This window comes from Protopterus annectens, chromosome 4.part0 (assembly GCF_019279795.1).
Source record: "Protopterus annectens isolate FY-2018-M chromosome 4.part0, PAN1.0, whole genome shotgun sequence".
Taxonomy (NCBI): Eukaryota; Metazoa; Chordata; order Ceratodontiformes; family Protopteridae; genus Protopterus; species Protopterus annectens.
This window is the reverse complement of record NC_056733.1, coordinates 1,325,013,037-1,325,029,602: the sequence shown is the minus strand read 5'-3', so window position 1 is coordinate 1,325,029,602 and position 16,566 is coordinate 1,325,013,037.

The window sequence follows — 16,566 nt, the reverse complement described above, 5'->3', positions numbered from 1 at the left end:
TCTGTACTAGATGAATAGATTGTTACCTGTAAAATCTGTACAGTATTAAGCTGGTAAACTTACCAAAGTGCTATCTTAGGTGCTCCTTCCCTCTCCTGTGCAGTGGCCTATTGTCTGCAATAGCTTTAGTAGCTATGTAGAGAATAACAGCAGTGTGTAAAGATGCATGGATGGCATACACTGGCAGTTTGTATATGTACTGAAAATAAGTCCTATTTATGGTACATAAATGTCACTTTCTTTCTAACCCCATGTTTCCATTGAAATAGGAGGTTATGATGTCCAAAGTATTCCATGTCTTAGGCCCTACATAGTCCTCTTGCAAGAACTTCTGGCTATAGCCATGGAGTAATTGGAGAAAAATTTTAGTCTCCTCCATGTACCACTTTTGTGCTCTAAAAGGAGCACTTATTTCTGCAGCCATGATGTCTCGATTAGAAGAAGCAGAGAACAATGGCAAATACTTCACAGTCTTGTGTGCGCATGACAGATGGCAGACCATCTAAAATGTGATACGTGTTATAATGGTTCACAATGGCACTTCAAGGTGTGAAACAGTAGTCCTGCATCCCCTTATATGCTGTTACAAAAGCACACATCATAGAGTAACTATTTCTACAACGTTATATATGGAATTATAAATTTCCTCATTGAAGCACTGTGTGGAACACCCATGTGTAATGCTGCCTGCAGCAACCCAGGTGTGTGTATATCATTGAGTAGAACTGAATGCAGAGTTAAGCAAGTTATATTGATGTGCCATTTGAGCAACTGAGAAAAAAATAATAAAAAAATGAGTTGAACCTAATTTGCATAATCACCATGTCCAGACAGCAGCAGTGTGAGAGAAGCGAATTCATAGAAAAACAACTTGGAAACCTGTAAGAAGTGAATCTCCTTGTTGAAGAAAACCAAGTCTTAGCTTGTACAAGTTAAATGCCACCTTTTACAAGTTCACATTTTCATGTATGGCTGCAATTAATTGCTGTTATGTTTATCTACATAATGAAATTGGTTGTCCAACAATTTTAAGGGTTATTTGAAGATGTATTGAGAAGGGTATTGTAATGGTAAGGAAATTTTGGACTGAAGGATTGTTAAGCATAATGGGAAACATACCCATTAGTATGTACTCAGAACAGTTCAGCACATTTCTGCGAGGCCTTGGGTATCAGTTTCAGTAATGACATTTGCCTGCTATACTCTTTATACGTGTGTGTGTGTGTGTGTGTGTGTGTGTGTGTGTGTGTGTGTGTGTGTGTGTGTGTGTGTGTGTGTGTATATATATATATATATATATATATATATATAAATATATATATATATATATATATATATATATATATATCCCATATCATGCGCAAAAATCTTTTTAATCCTGAGAGAAGATTGTAGTGTCACTTTGGTGAGGTACCATATTATAGTTGTTGTACCGTAGGGGACAAATGCCCAGTGAGGTTATGTGTCTGACAACACTTAAACAGTGTGGAAAGAGACAGAGAGAGGTAATTGTCAGACACGGAAATGGTATGCTATATGGTCAAGAGGGGGAATGGTGGTGCAACAGGGTTTTCTGGCCACTCACAAATAAGATGTTATTACTAGTGTAGTCCATGCATATAGAGCAATGCCTAAAAACAAATAAAGCAAAAAAAAAAAAAAAAAAAAAAAAAAAAAACACTGCAGCTGAACTAAAAGGAATACATGAAAATCAAAGTTCTCCCATTTTAATTTCTCCAAATGTTTTGGGTTTCTAAAACCATGACAGGAATGGACCCTGATCCTAAGTCAGGGCATTATTAGAGTTCATGAAATTAGTATTGCTTCAGTCTTTGATGCTTTCTAAGAGTGTTTTTCTCAGCACCGGTAAGGTAACACAAATTGCCTCCTTCTGTGGTTTAGACATGGTTACATATATTGGTAGTTTAGTTAGTCCTTTTGCTCCTGTTACTGTCGGAACTATCCAGTACCTTTCTAACACATTATTCTTGTTTTTGCTTGCAAATCCTGGTATTTGATGACTTTGTGTCTCACTACATGAGCCACTTTAATTGCTGGATGTAGTAATTTCAATGGCTAAAACTGTGTAATCTTATATGATATGAACTTCATCATTGTCAGTAATGCTTTGGGGTTCATGTTTCCCATGCTCCTCAGCTACTTCTGGATCCCCAGTACTATACTCTTGCAACATTAGTCTACCTTTCATTATTCAGACCCTCAGCCATGAGTGTATTTCACCAGGCAACAAGATGTGCAACTGTTTGGAGCTTTGTTTTAGAGAACCTACACTTTTCTGCTTCACCCATTTTTTATAGATTTTGTAACCAATATGTGTGTAGACCACTAATATGGACTGCCATTATAAGTATTCAATCTTTTGGTTTAAATCTGCCATTCGTTAACCATTTCTATGTCAACTCTTGGCTCAAATGTTGTTCTTCTAGAAGCTCTGTATACTTCACACTGTAATTGTGGACTTTCTTCTTTCCTTTTCTTATGTGATATATATATATATATATATATATATATATATATATATATATATATATATATATATATAAAGAGAGAGAGAGAGAAAGAAAGAGAGACAGATATGAATAGTATATTTCATTTCATAAAAAAGACAGCACATCAAAAACAAAAGAAAAAAAGTGATCTAAAACACATTTCATTACAAAAGCAAATCACTTAATCACATTTCATACAAAATTTCATATACATCAAATATACCTCCAAAAGCTTTTTGCAGGGGTCCAAACGCCTCTGTAGCACCGATTTGGGAGGTTTTTCCCTTCACCCCCCCCAAACTTACCTATCTATCTATCTATCTATCTATCTATCTATCTATCTACTAATGCCACAATTTTGCACAAATGTAGAGAAAAAAAAGAAAAATCCTCCCACACTGAATTACTGCTGGTACATAAACACAAGCTTCTACACATGGAAGTTTGACATAGCACTCGGCATTAGCAAGATGCAAATACTGATGAACAGTAATTTGCATTGTAATTCCTATAAAGCAAAACCATACCAGAAGTAATTTTTTATAGCCATACACAGTTTTCTAACAAATGTGGTTCAGTTATTTGTGTTTGTGATGAGATGTCTATTCAAACATGTCAGTGTATTTGTTTTGATGAAACAATGTATATCTATATGTATCTGTATATATATCTGTCTGTCAGTCTATTTATCTGTCTATCTATCTAACCCAGTGATTGCTACATCTCAAAGTAGGGGAAATTCTCTAATACATTACAAACCTTATTTATCGACTATATTACTCTGAGCACCCTCCACAGTTTGTTATAAATCTTTAATATATAGAAGCAATAATTAGTGTGTGTGTGTGTGTGTGTGTGTGTGTGTGTGTGTGTGTGTGTGTGTGTGTGTGTGTGTGTGTGTGTGCAAAACCTACATGCACATACACATGCGGTTCCCATTCAGAAGCCTGAAACATCATAAGCCTGAAAATCAAAATCCTGAAACCAAAAGCCTGAAAATTCAGAATCCTGAAAACTCAAAATCCTGAAAGCCCAAAATCCTGAAAGACCAAAATCCTGAAACTCAAAATCCTGAAAACACAAAATAGACATACTGATGTCATTGTGGCTTTGCTATTGTTAGCCCTGTGGTGTTAGGTCATGTGTTGGGGTCAGGTAAGTGTGCGGTTGGTTTTATTTTAGGGTTAGGGGCGGTTTAAGTGAGTTAGGGTTAGGGCGCAGGTTAGGCATGTATGCAATAGTGACAAATATTGGGGTTAGGGGCGTTTTAAGTGAGCTAGGTTTAGGGCGCGGGTCAGGTGAGTGTGCGATAGTGACGGACCTTAGGGTTAGGGTTAGGGTCAGGGTCAGTTGGTAGATATTAGTGTCTTTATAGTGACATATTAGCATTATTTGTGTTTTCAGGATTTTGAGTTTCAGGATTTTGGTCTTTCAGGATTTTGGGCTTTCAGGATTCTGAATTTTCAGGCTTTTGGTTTCAGGATTTTGATTTTCAGGCTTATGATGTTTCAGGCTTCTGAATGGGAACCACACATGCACATACAGAGATACAGATATAGATAGTATTTCTTATTTTTGGTGTTAATGAGCTCCAGACTATTTGAGAAAGACCTTTTCATGATTACAATAGAGTAAATGGAGTTCATACAACTTTGTTATTTGCTCTGTGTGTACAGTGGTAAAGTACAGTTGTGTAAGTAAACCTTTATAGCTACTTCCCTGCCCTCTCTTAGAACAAACTTCATCTGAACATTAGAAGTATTACACATCCCAAGCAATTCAAAACTGCTACCAAAAGCTTCCTAAAAGGCATTAGGATCTGTCACTGCACACACCCTCCTTAACTGTTTACAATACATTCCCAGATTACCCCCACCTACCTCACCTCTTCTCTTCCTCTCCCTATCATACAACTGCAACTTTGAACCCTACCTTCCTCTAGCTAAGACTTCAGTGCTTAACTGTCTATGTTTCTATGATTTGTGATATCCTTATTTATATTTTTTCTTTTTAATGAGTTTAAAACCTCAGTGCTTTTGACTTTATTAAGTTTAAATTATAAATATTGTACTTATTCTTAACAGTGCGTTGTTCTCTTGCTTATATGTTTACTGTGGAGCTTTTCTCCTCGGGCCTCCACTGCAAAAGGGCATCAGCTCAGCCAGACCAACCAAGTCAATACACATCAAATAAGTAAATAAATAAATAAATACTGTTCAAAGCAGTTGAACTTGCAAAACTCAATCAGGTATTCATATGTGTGTTTTATGGCTCATGCAGAGAGAGAGACAGCATTTATTATTTTTGGCGTTAATGAGCTCCAGACTATTTGAGAAAGACCTTTTCATGATTACCGTAGAGTAAATGGAGTTCATACAACTTTGTTATTTGCTCTATGTGTACAATGGTAAAGTACAGTATTGTAAGTAAACTTACCATAATAGTACATGTTCGAATCATCACTGCAGCAGTGAACAAATGAAAAACATCATAGGTGTTTGCAGTTTGTGCAGAAATGAGGTTTGGGAACAAACCAATTTGTTCAGGGACATCTTTAGTTTAGGGGTTGGAGGGAGTTAAATGGGGATGGGGAGGGTTGTTGGGGTAAGAGGTTAAGTTTGAGAAGTAAAGGGAGGTTTGATCTCTGGGAAGGGAAGGGTTAATTTATTAGGGGGAAGTTTAGAGAAAGTGAACTAGATATAGGGTAGGGTAAGGCTTAGTGGTTTTATCTGAATGTAACTGGGAAAGGGAATCATATTAAGGCATGATCTTGCTACCCACCCTCCCTCCCTTTCTTTATGGATTATTTTGGATGGTATGGTTATTGAGGTGGGTAGTGGGCAGAGAAGAGGGGCAGGATTGTCCCTCTTCTGTTCTCCCTCTTGGTGTTGGGTGTTGATGGAATGAGTTTGGGGGGCATGAAAGTAAGTTGTAGGATGCTGCTTTGATTAATAAGCATTAGTGAGTGGTGGTATGAATGCTGCTTATTCGGGCAGGGTAAGCAGGGTATGCTGTGCTGTTGTATGGTTACAAGGATTTTACATGTTGTGGGTACAAGGCTATTTATGTTATGATTAACATTTGAAATGATGCAATAAAGTTATGTTGGAAGTTAATAAAGGCTGTTAAATGTCATTTTGGTGTTGTGTTTTAATGAAGGGGACTGTGACAAATGGAGGAAAGGATATGCAGCTAATTGCTTTACAGGTAAAGCTATAAGAAGAAGTATACCAATTTTATTTCTACAAAGGAAACCAATGTTACTGAGAATTTAAATTATATTGACCTTAGCCCTGTAAGTATAGCAAATATGCCCATTTAATTTAGTGCAACAGAACAGCAGTATATAGTGCTTACAATTATTTAGGGAAGGGCATAGTCCATTTTAGGAATTAGTATTATTTTTTTTTTTTTTGCATTTGCTGTTCTTTCCTATGTGAGGGGGTTATTATTTTATAGATATCTTTGAGCTGACATAAGAAATTATTGACTCAGTATGTGTGAATAATGGTAAACTTGGACTCAGTAAACAATCCAAATGGTTATAAGTGAGTACAGATTCTATACCATCTCTTGGAAATCATTTAAGTGGCTAGCTTTGTTCTTGGACAATCTTTGTGATGTTTAAGATTACATAGATTTAGCTTTATCTCAGTTTAAACAGTTTATTATTGGTTGTTTTCCTTAAGATTATTCTTAAACTTGTGACTATTTTCTTCTAACTTTGTTATATTTATATGTGAATGCTTGTATCTCAAAAATGGTATTATATTTTTCATGGCAGTTTTGACAATGTTACTGGTACGTTTACTTATAAAAATGTCATGGATTATTTTCATATTTTCATGGCAAAGGAGCAGCTGCATCTTAAATCTTAAAATAAAAATAAGAATAAAAATAATGTTATGTGACAACATATAAAAAGAATAAAATAACACTTTAATACAGGCATATATGCTCAGTTTATGCCTAACTGAATAACGCTACAAATTTATAGTTTTGGTTGTATTCATAACTAAGACAGGTATTCTGCTGCTCTGGAATTTAATTCAACTCATTGTTAAATTTGACCGCAGCACAATGATCCCTTCAACACAGTGGTAAAATCCCTATAATTCTTACTACTGGTGTAATAATGACAAATACATAGAGGATTATGAAAGGGTCACCTATCATATTCTACTTATATGTTCAAGACACAGATGCCAAGAAATTCACCTTGAGAGCAAAATTGATGAGGTAAATCTTGGCATCCATGTTGAAAACATATAAAAAAGAATTATGATTGGAGATCTAATCACAATTCTTTGTAATGCATGGAGCTTTATCTGCTCCATATATTACTAGATGCAGAAAAAAGCACTAAGTAACTTGCCTGCATTCAAAGCTATAAAAGCACTTGGTGAGCACTGTCAAAAAAGCAGTAATATGCTCTATGTTACACAAAGTCAGGGACACATTACCAAAGCAGACAACATGCAGAAACAAATTTGTTTTTTTATTTGCTGGTGTTGTTTGCTGGTCAGTACAGGCATATTTAACTGCCTAGCCCACTACGTGATCTTAACAAGTGAAGCAGTGCGTACTTAACATTTGTTAAGTTCAGGTCTCATGCTACAGAAGCACTTAACTGATTTGACCAAGACCCAAAACATTAAAAATGCATCTTTGCCAACACTGGAAATTTTGGAGTTCACAAGGATTCACAAGTAACAGTAGGATGCATGTGCACTATTTATTGCCAAAAAGAAAAAAATGCACTATTTAGTACAAAAAGAAAAACAAAAAATCACACAAACTGTATCCTGCCTTGATACTACCTTGTGTGCCATGAGGATGTTGGCATCCAAATGTCCAAAAGCATGGACATTATGCTAGGAAGCCATTCCCAGTTGCATAAGATGGCAGAAAAATACACATTTAATTTCTCTTGCTTTGCTCTATTAATCATCACACCAACCATGGATAAAATTAGTACTATTTCCCACCGAGTCAGTCATAGATTACTGATAAAAAGGGTCTATATCAGAAGATTGAAGTTTCAAAACTTCGAATCTGATATGGTCGACACGATATGATCAAAGTCTTGAAACTATGAATATTTTAATGGAGATCTCTGTACAGCTTGGAAAGGGAAGATTTCCCTTTTCTGCACTGTAGTGCAATCTCAAAGTTGGTATATTTAAGTAGTGGGGGGTGTGGGGTGCAGGGGGGATTGCCCCCCTGCTTAGAGCATTTAAATGGTTTGTTTTTGTAGGTTGCTATATTTTATTACATTTTTGATGTTTCAAGACTTTGATTATATGGTGTCGACCATATCAGATTCGGAGTTTTGAAACTTTGATAATGTAATATAGACCTTGCCAAAAATACTCAAAATAAATTTACTGTAGTAATGCTATAAGGGAATAATAATAATAAAATAACAATGTGAAAGCCAAGACATAGGTTGTACCTCACTATGTGTCTAAAATACATCAAACACTAGCTTAAGCTCCTTCTGTTTTTGTACTATGCCAGAAAGTCAAATTTTTATGATAGGACATACCTCCATAGGCAGTGAAAAAATCACATAAATTGTTCACAATTAGGAGCTATGATTATTATATTTTACACAGGCAACCCTTCAATACACATGCAAATTTACATTGCTGCTGCTAAGCAGGATCAACTAATGTTTGACAGTGAAGTGAAAAAAGTACCACTCTTACACACAACCTGCATTGCTCCAAAAGATATTAAATTTCTATGTGTAATTTTATTATCAGACTGTGGCAGAAGTGAAAGAAACAATGGCCATAGTAATGTATTTTAGTTTGTTTCTATCAAAAACATATGCTGCTTCTGATAAACCAAATCAACAAACATTTGTGTGTACAAATGTGTGACTGGAAGGAAAGTAAAAGAAGTAATGGCCACAATAATTAATTTCAGTTTTTTACTGTCAGATATAAGTATTGTTACAGACAAGCCATATAAATGAATGTTTATCAGTTGCTGTAAATTGTTTCTGCCTGTCTCTAAAAAAGAAAAAAAAAAGAAAAAAATATATTCTCTTGTTTTTCCTACTTTACTAAGTTAGATTGTCCAGCTTCAGAGTTGCTGATTCCTGGGCTTTGTTTGTAGTTCCTGTGTACTGTTTCCTTGCCTTATTTGGGGAGAAGGAAGTTACCTTGCTTACCAGTGAGAGTGGGAAGCATTGAGCTGCCTTTGGTCCAGTTTTGTGAGGTTTCAGCCAGAAACTAGGAGTTTATTGGTCGTTTTGGGCCAGTTTCCAGCTTTTTCCAGCCCCCTGGTATAAAACACGCTATACGCGCGTTTTCTAGCTTGTACCTACTCAGCACAGACTCCACGTGGGCCAGCAGAGTTATACAAGCTACAGAGAGCTGAAAAAGCGACTTTTCTGGATAATAAGTATTTTTGTGTTGCCTTACACATCTGATAAACTAGCGACTGCATTTCGCCTGCTGTTCTGTTACTTTGCAACTGTTTTTTATTGCATTTAACTTAAATTTGCACTTGGTATCTTCGTTTGTTACTTGTTATCTGTATTGTAGCATTTCCTCTGTGTTAGCTGTAATAGCTGGTTAATAGCATTTATAAGTGTTTGCTGTAATTGTTTCTGCCTGTCTCTAAAAAGAAAAAAAGAAAAAAATATATTCTCTTGTTTTTCCTACTTTACTAAGTTAGATTGTCCAGCTTCAGAGTTGCTGATTCCTGGGCTTTGTTTGTAGTTCCTGTGTACTGTTTCCTTGCCTTATTTGGGGAGAAGGAAGTTACCTTGCTTACCAGTGAGAGGGAGGAAGCATTGAGCTGCCTTTGTCCAGTTTTGTGAGGTTTCAGCCAGAAACTAGGAGTTTATTGGTCGTTTTGGGCCAGTTTCCAGCTTTTTCCAGCCCCCTGGTATAAAAAACGCTATACGCATGTTTTCTAGCTTGTACCTACTCAGCACAGACTCCACGTGGGCCAGCAGAGTTATACAAGCTACAGAGAGCTGAAAAAGCGACTTTTCTGGATAATAAGTATTTTTTGTGTTGCCTTACACATCTGATAAACTAGCGACTGCATTTCGCCTGCTGTTCTGTTACTTTGCAACTGTTTTTTATTGCATTTAACTTAAATTTGCACTTGTATCTTCGTTTGTTACTTGTTATCTGTATTGTAGCATTTCCTCTGTGTTAGCTGTAATAGCTGGTTAATAGCATTTATAAGTGTTTGCTGTAATTGTTTCTGCCTGTCTCTAAAAAGAAAAAAAAAAAAAAAATATATTCTCTTGTTTTTCCTACTTTACTAAGTTAGATTGTCCAGCTTCAGAGTTGCTGATTCCTGGGCTTTGTTTGTAGTTCCTGTGTACTGTTTCCTTGCCTTATTTGGGGAGAAGGAAGTTACCTTGCTTACCAGTGAGAGGGGAAGCATTGAGCTGCCTTTGGTCCAGTTTTGTGAGGTTTCAGCCAGAAACTAGGAGTTTATTGGTCGTTTTGGGCCAGTTTCCAGCTTTTCCAGCCCCCTGGTATAAAACACGCTATACGCGGTTTTTCTAGCTTGTACCTACTCAGCACAGACTCCACGTGGGCCAGCAGAGTTATACAAGCTACAGAGAGCTGAAAAGCGACTTTTCTGGATAATAAGTATTTTTTGTGTTGCCTTACACATCTGATAAACTAGCGACTGCATTTCGCCTGCTGTTCTGTTACTTTGCAACTGTTTTTTATTGCATTTAACTTAAATTTGCACTTGGTATCTTCGTTTGTTACTTGTTATCTGTATTGTAGCATTTCCTCTGTGTTAGCTGTAATAGCTGGTTAATAGCATTTATAAGTGTTTGCTGTAATTGTTTCTGCCTGTCTCTAAAAGAAAAAAAAAAAAAAAAAATATATTCTCTTGTTTTTCCTACTTTACTAAGTTAGATTGTCCAGCTTCAGAGTTGCTGATTCCTGGGCTTTGTTTGTAGTTCCTGTGTACTGTTTCCTTGCCTTATTTGGGGAGAAGGAAGTTACCTTGCTTACCAGTGAGAGGGGGAAGCATTGAGCTGCCTTTTGTCCAGTTTTGTGAGGTTTCAGCCAGAAACTAGGAGTTTATTGGTCGTTTTGGGCCAGTTTCCAGCTTTTCCAGCCCCCTGGTATAAAACACGCTATGTCGCGTTTTCTAGCTTGTACCTACTCAGCACAGACTCCACGTGGGCCAGCAGAGTTATACAAGCTACAGAGAGCTGAAAAAGCGACTTTTCTGGATAATAAGTATTTTTTGTGTTGCCTTACACATCTGATAAACTAGCGACTGCATTTCGCCTGCTGTTCTGTTACTTTGCAACTGTTTTTTATTGCATTTAACTTAAATTTGCACTTGGTATCTTCGTTTGTTACTTGTTATCTGTATTGTAGCATTTCCTCTGTGTTAGCTGTAATAGCTGGTTAATAGCATTTATAAGTGTTTGCTGTAATTGTTTCTGCCTGTCTCTAAAAAGAAAAAAAGAAAAAAAAAAATATATTCTCTTGTTTTTCCTACTTTACTAAGTTAGATTGTCCAGCTTCAGAGTTGCTGATTCCTGGGCTTTGTTTGTAGTTCCTGTGTACTGTTTCCTTGCCTTATTTGGGGAGAAGGAAGTTACCTTGCTTACCAGTGAGAGGGGGAAGCATTGAGCTGCCTTTTGTCCAGTTTTGTGAGGTTTCAGCCAGAAACTAGGAGTTTATTGGTCGTTTTGGGCCAGTTTCCAGCTTTTTCCAGCCCCCTGGTATAAAACACGCTATACGCGCGTTTTCTAGCTTGTACCTACTCAGCACAGACTCCACGTGGGCCAGCAGAGTTATACAAGCTACAGAGAGCTGAAAAAGCGACTTTTCTGGATAATAAGTAGTTTTTGTGTTGCCTTACACATCTGATAAACTAGCGACTGCATTTCGCCTGCTGTTCTGTTACTTTGCAACTGTTTTTTATTGCATTTAACTTAAATTTGCACTTGGTATCTTCGTTTGTTACTTGTTATCTGTATTGTAGCATTTCCTCTGTGTTAGCTGTAATAGCTGGTTAATAGCATTTATAAGTGTTTGCTGTAATTGTTTCTGCCTGTCTCTAAAAAAAAAAAAAAAAAAAAAAATATATTCTCTTGTTTTTCCTACTTTACTAAGTTAGATTGTCCAGCTTCAGAGTTGCTGATTCCTGGGCTTTGTTTGTAGTTCCTGTGTACTGTTTCCTTGCCTTATTTGGGGAGAAGGAAGTTACCTTGCTTACCAGTGAGAGTGGGAAGCATTGAGCTGCCTTTGGTCCAGTTTTGTGAGGTTTCAGCCAGAAACTAGGAGTTTATTGGTCGTTTTGGGCCAGTTTCCAGCTTTTTCCAGCCCCCTGGTATAAAACACGCTATACGCGCGTTTTCTAGCTTGTACCTACTCAGCACAGACTCCACGTGGGCCAGCAGAGTTATACAAGCTACAGAGAGCTGAAAAAGCGACTTTTCTGGATAATAAGTATTTTTTGTGTTGCCTTACACATCTGATAAACTAGCGACTGCATTTCGCCTGCTGTTCTGTTACTTTGCAACTGTTTTTTATTGCATTTAACTTAAATTTGCACTTGGAATCTTCGTTTGTTACTTGTTATCTGTATTGTAGCATTTCCTCTGTGTTAGCTGTAATAGCTGGTTAATAGCATTTATAAGTGTTTGCTGTAATTGTTTCTGCCTGTCTCTAAAAAGAAAAAAAAAAAATATATTCTCTTGTTTTTCCTACTTTACTAAGTTAGATTGTCCAGCTTCAGAGTTGCTGATTCCTGGGCTTTGTTTGTAGTTCCTGTGTACTGTTTCCTTGCCTTATTTGGGGAGAAGGAAGTTACCTTGCTTACCAGTGAGAGGGGGAAGCATTGAGCTGCCTTTTGTCCAGTTTTGTGAGGTTTCAGCCAGAAACTAGGAGTTTATTGGTCGTTTTGGGCCAGTTTCCAGCTTTTTCCAGCCCCCTGGTATAAAACACGCTATACGCGCGTTTTCTAGCTTGTACCTACTCAGCACAGACTCCACGTGGGCCAGCAGAGTTATACAAGCTACAGAGAGCTGAAAAAGCGACTTTTCTGGATAATAAGTATTTTTTGTGTTGCCTTACACATCTGATAAACTAGCGACTGCATTTCGCCTGCTGTTCTGTTACTTTGCAACTGTTTTTTATTGCATTTAACTTAAATTTGCACTTGGTATCTTCGTTTGTTACTTGTTATCTGTATTGTAGCATTTCCTCTGTGTTAGCTGTAATAGCTGGTTAATAGCATTTATAAGTGTTTGCTGTAATTGTTTCTGCCTGTCTCTAAAAAGAAAAAAAAAAAAAAATATATTCTCTTGTTTTTCCTACTTTACTAAGTTAGATTGTCCAGCTTCAGAGTTGCTGATTCCTGGGCTTTGTTTGTAGTTCCTGTGTACTGTTTCCTTGCCTTATTTGGGGAGAAGGAAGTTACCTTGCTTACCAGTGAGAGGGGGAAGCATTGAGCTGCCTTTTGTCCAGTTTTGTGAGGTTTCAGCCAGAAACTAGGAGTTTATTGGTCGTTTTGGGCCAGTTTCCAGCTTTTTCCAGCCCCCTGGTATAAAACACGCTATACGCGCGTTTTCTAGCTTGTACCTACTCAGCACAGACTCCACGTGGGCCAGCAGAGTTATACAAGCTACAGAGAGCTGAAAAAGCGACTTTTCTGGATAATAAGTATTTTTTGTGTTGCCTTACACATCTGATAAACTAGCGACTGCATTTCGCCTGCTGTTCTGTTACTTTGCAACTGTTTTTTATTGCATTTAACTTAAATTTGCACTTGGTATCTTCGTTTGTTACTTGTTATCTGTATTGTAGCATTTCCTCTGTGTTAGCTGTAATAGCTGGTTAATAGCATTTATAAGTGTTTGCTGTAATTGTTTCTGCCTGTCTCTAAAAAGAAAAAAAGAAAAAAAAAAAATATATTCTCTTGTTTTTCCTACTTTACTAAGTTAGATTGTCCAGCTTCAGAGTTGCTGATTCCTGGGCTTTGTTTGTAGTTCCTGTGTACTGTTTCCTTGCCTTATTTGGGGAGAAGGAAGTTACCTTGCTTACCAGTGAGAGGGGGAAGCATTGAGCTGCCTTTTGTCCAGTTTTGTGAGGTTTCAGCCAGAAACTAGGAGTTTATTGGTCGTTTTGGGCCAGTTTCCAGCTTTTTCCAGCCCCCTGGTATAAAACACGCTATACGCGCGTTTTCTAGCTTGTACCTACTCAGCACAGACTCCACGTGGGCCAGCAGAGTTATACAAGCTACAGAGAGCTGAAAAAGCGACTTTTCTGGATAATAAGTATTTTTTGTGTTGCCTTACACATCTGATAAACTAGCGACTGCATTTCGCCTGCTGTTCTGTTACTTTGCAACTGTTTTTTATTGCATTTAACTTAAATTTGCACTTGGAATCTTCGTTTGTTACTTGTTATCTGTATTGTAGCATTTCCTCTGTGTTAGCTGTAATAGCTGGTTAATAGCATTTATAAGTGTTTGCTGTAATTGTTTCTGCCTGTCTCTAAAAAGAAAAAAAAAAAAAAAATATATTCTCTTGTTTTTCCTACTTTACTAAGTTAGATTGTCCAGCTTCAGAGTTGCTGATTCCTGGGCTTTGTTTGTAGTTCCTGTGTACTGTTTCCTTGCCTTATTTGGGGAGAAGGAAGTTACCTTGCTTACCAGTGAGAGTGGGAAGCATTGAGCTGCCTTTTGTCCAGTTTTGTGAGGTTTCAGCCAGAAACTAGGAGTTTATTGGTCGTTTTGGGCCAGTTTCCAGCTTTTTCCAGCCCCCTGGTATAAAACACGCTATACGCGCGTTTTCTAGCTTGTACCTACTCAGCACAGACTCCACGTGGGCCAGCAGAGTTATACAAGCTACAGAGAGCTGAAAAAGCGACTTTTCTGGATAATAAGTATTTTTTGTGTTGCCTTACACATCTGATAAACTAGCGACTGCATTTCGCCTGCTGTTCTGTTACTTTGCAACTGTTTTTTATTGCATTTAACTTAAATTTGCACTTGGAATCTTCGTTTGTTACTTGTTATCTGTATTGTAGCATTTCCTCTGTGTTAGCTGTAATAGCTGGTTAATAGCATTTATAAGTGTTTGCTGTAATTGTTTCTGCCTGTCTCTAAAAAGAAAAAAAGAAAAAAAAATATATTCTCTTGTTTTTCCTACTTTACTAAGTTAGATTGTCCAGCTTCAGAGTTGCTGATTCCTGGGCTTTGTTTGTAGTTCCTGTGTACTGTTTCCTTGCCTTATTTGGGGAGAAGGAAGTTACCTTGCTTACCAGTGAGAGGGGGAAGCATTGAGCTGCCTTTGGTCCAGTTTTGTGAGGTTTCAGCCAGAAACTAGGAGTTTATTGGTCGTTTTGGGCCAGTTTCCAGCTTTTTCCAGCCCCCTGGTATAAAACACGCTATACGCGCGTTTTCTAGCTTGTACCTACTCAGCACAGACTCCACGTGGGCCAGCAGAGTTATACAAGCTACAGAGAGCTGAAAAAGCGACTTTTCTGGATAATAAGTATTTTTTGTGTTGCCTTACACATCTGATAAACTAGCGACTGCATTTCGCCTGCTGTTCTGTTACTTTGCAACTGTTTTTTATTGCATTTAACTTAAATTTGCACTTGGAATCTTCGTTTGTTACTTGTTATCTGTATTGTAGCATTTCCTCTGTGTTAGCTGTAATAGCTGGTTAATAGCATTTATAAGTGTTTGCTGTAATTGTTTCTGCCTGTCTCTAAAAAGAAAAAAAGAAAAAAAAAATATATTCTCTTGTTTTTCCTACTTTACTAAGTTAGATTGTCCAGCTTCAGAGTTGCTGATTCCTGGGCTTTGTTTGTAGTTCCTGTGTACTGTTTCCTTGCCTTATTTGGGGAGAAGGAAGTTACCTTGCTTACCAGTGAGAGTGGGAAGCATTGAGCTGCCTTTTGTCCAGTTTTGTGAGGTTTCAGCCAGAAACTAGGAGTTTATTGGTCGTTTTGGGCCAGTTTCCAGCTTTTCCAGCCCCCTGGTATAAAACACGCTATACGCGCGTTTTCTAGCTTGTACCTACTCAGCACAGACTCCACGTGGGCCAGCAGAGTTATACAAGCTACAGAGAGCTGAAAAAGCGACTTTTCTGGATAATAAGTATTTTTTTGTTGCCTTACACATCTGATAAATTAGCGACTGCATTTCGCCTGCTGTTCTGTTACTTTGCAACTGTTTTTTATTGCATTTAACTTAAATTTGCACTTGGAATCTTCGTTTGTTACTTGTTATCTGTATTGTAGCATTTCCTCTGTGTTAGCTGTAATAGCTGGTTAATAGCATTTATAAGTGTTTGCTGTAATTGTTTCTGCCTGTCTCTAAAAAGAAAAAAAAAAAAAAATATATTCTCTTGTTTTTCCTACTTTACTAAGTTAGATTGTCCAGCTTCAGAGTTGCTGATTCCTGGGCTTTGTTTGTAGTTCCTGTGTACTGTTTCCTTGCCTTATTTGGGGAGAAGGAAGTTACCTTGCTTACCAGTGAGAGTGGGAAGCATTGAGCTGCCTTTGGTCCAGTTTTGTGAGGTTTCAGCCAGAAACTAGGAGTTTATTGGTCGTTTTGGGCCAGTTTCCAGCTTTTCCAGCCCCCTGGTATAAAACACGCTATACGCGCGTTTTCTAGCTTGTACCTACTCAGCACAGACTCCACGTGGGCCAGCAGAGTTATACAAGCTACAGAGAGCTGAAAAAGCGACTTTTCTGGATAATAAGTATTTTTTCTGTTGCCTTACACATCTGATAAATTAGCGACTGCATTTCGCCTGCTGTTCTGTTACTTTGCAACTGTTTTTTATTGCATTTAACTTAAATTTGCACTTGGAATCTTCGTTTGTTACTTGTTATCTGTATTGTAGCATTTCCTCTGTGTTAGCTGTAATAGCTGGTTAATAGCATTTATAAGTGTTTGCTGTAATTGTTTCTGCCTGTCTCTAAAAAGAAAAAAAAAAAAAAAAAAATATATTCTCTTGTTTTTCCTACTTTACTAAGTTAGATTGTCCAGCTTCAGAGTTGCTGATTCCTGGGCTTTGTTTGTAGTT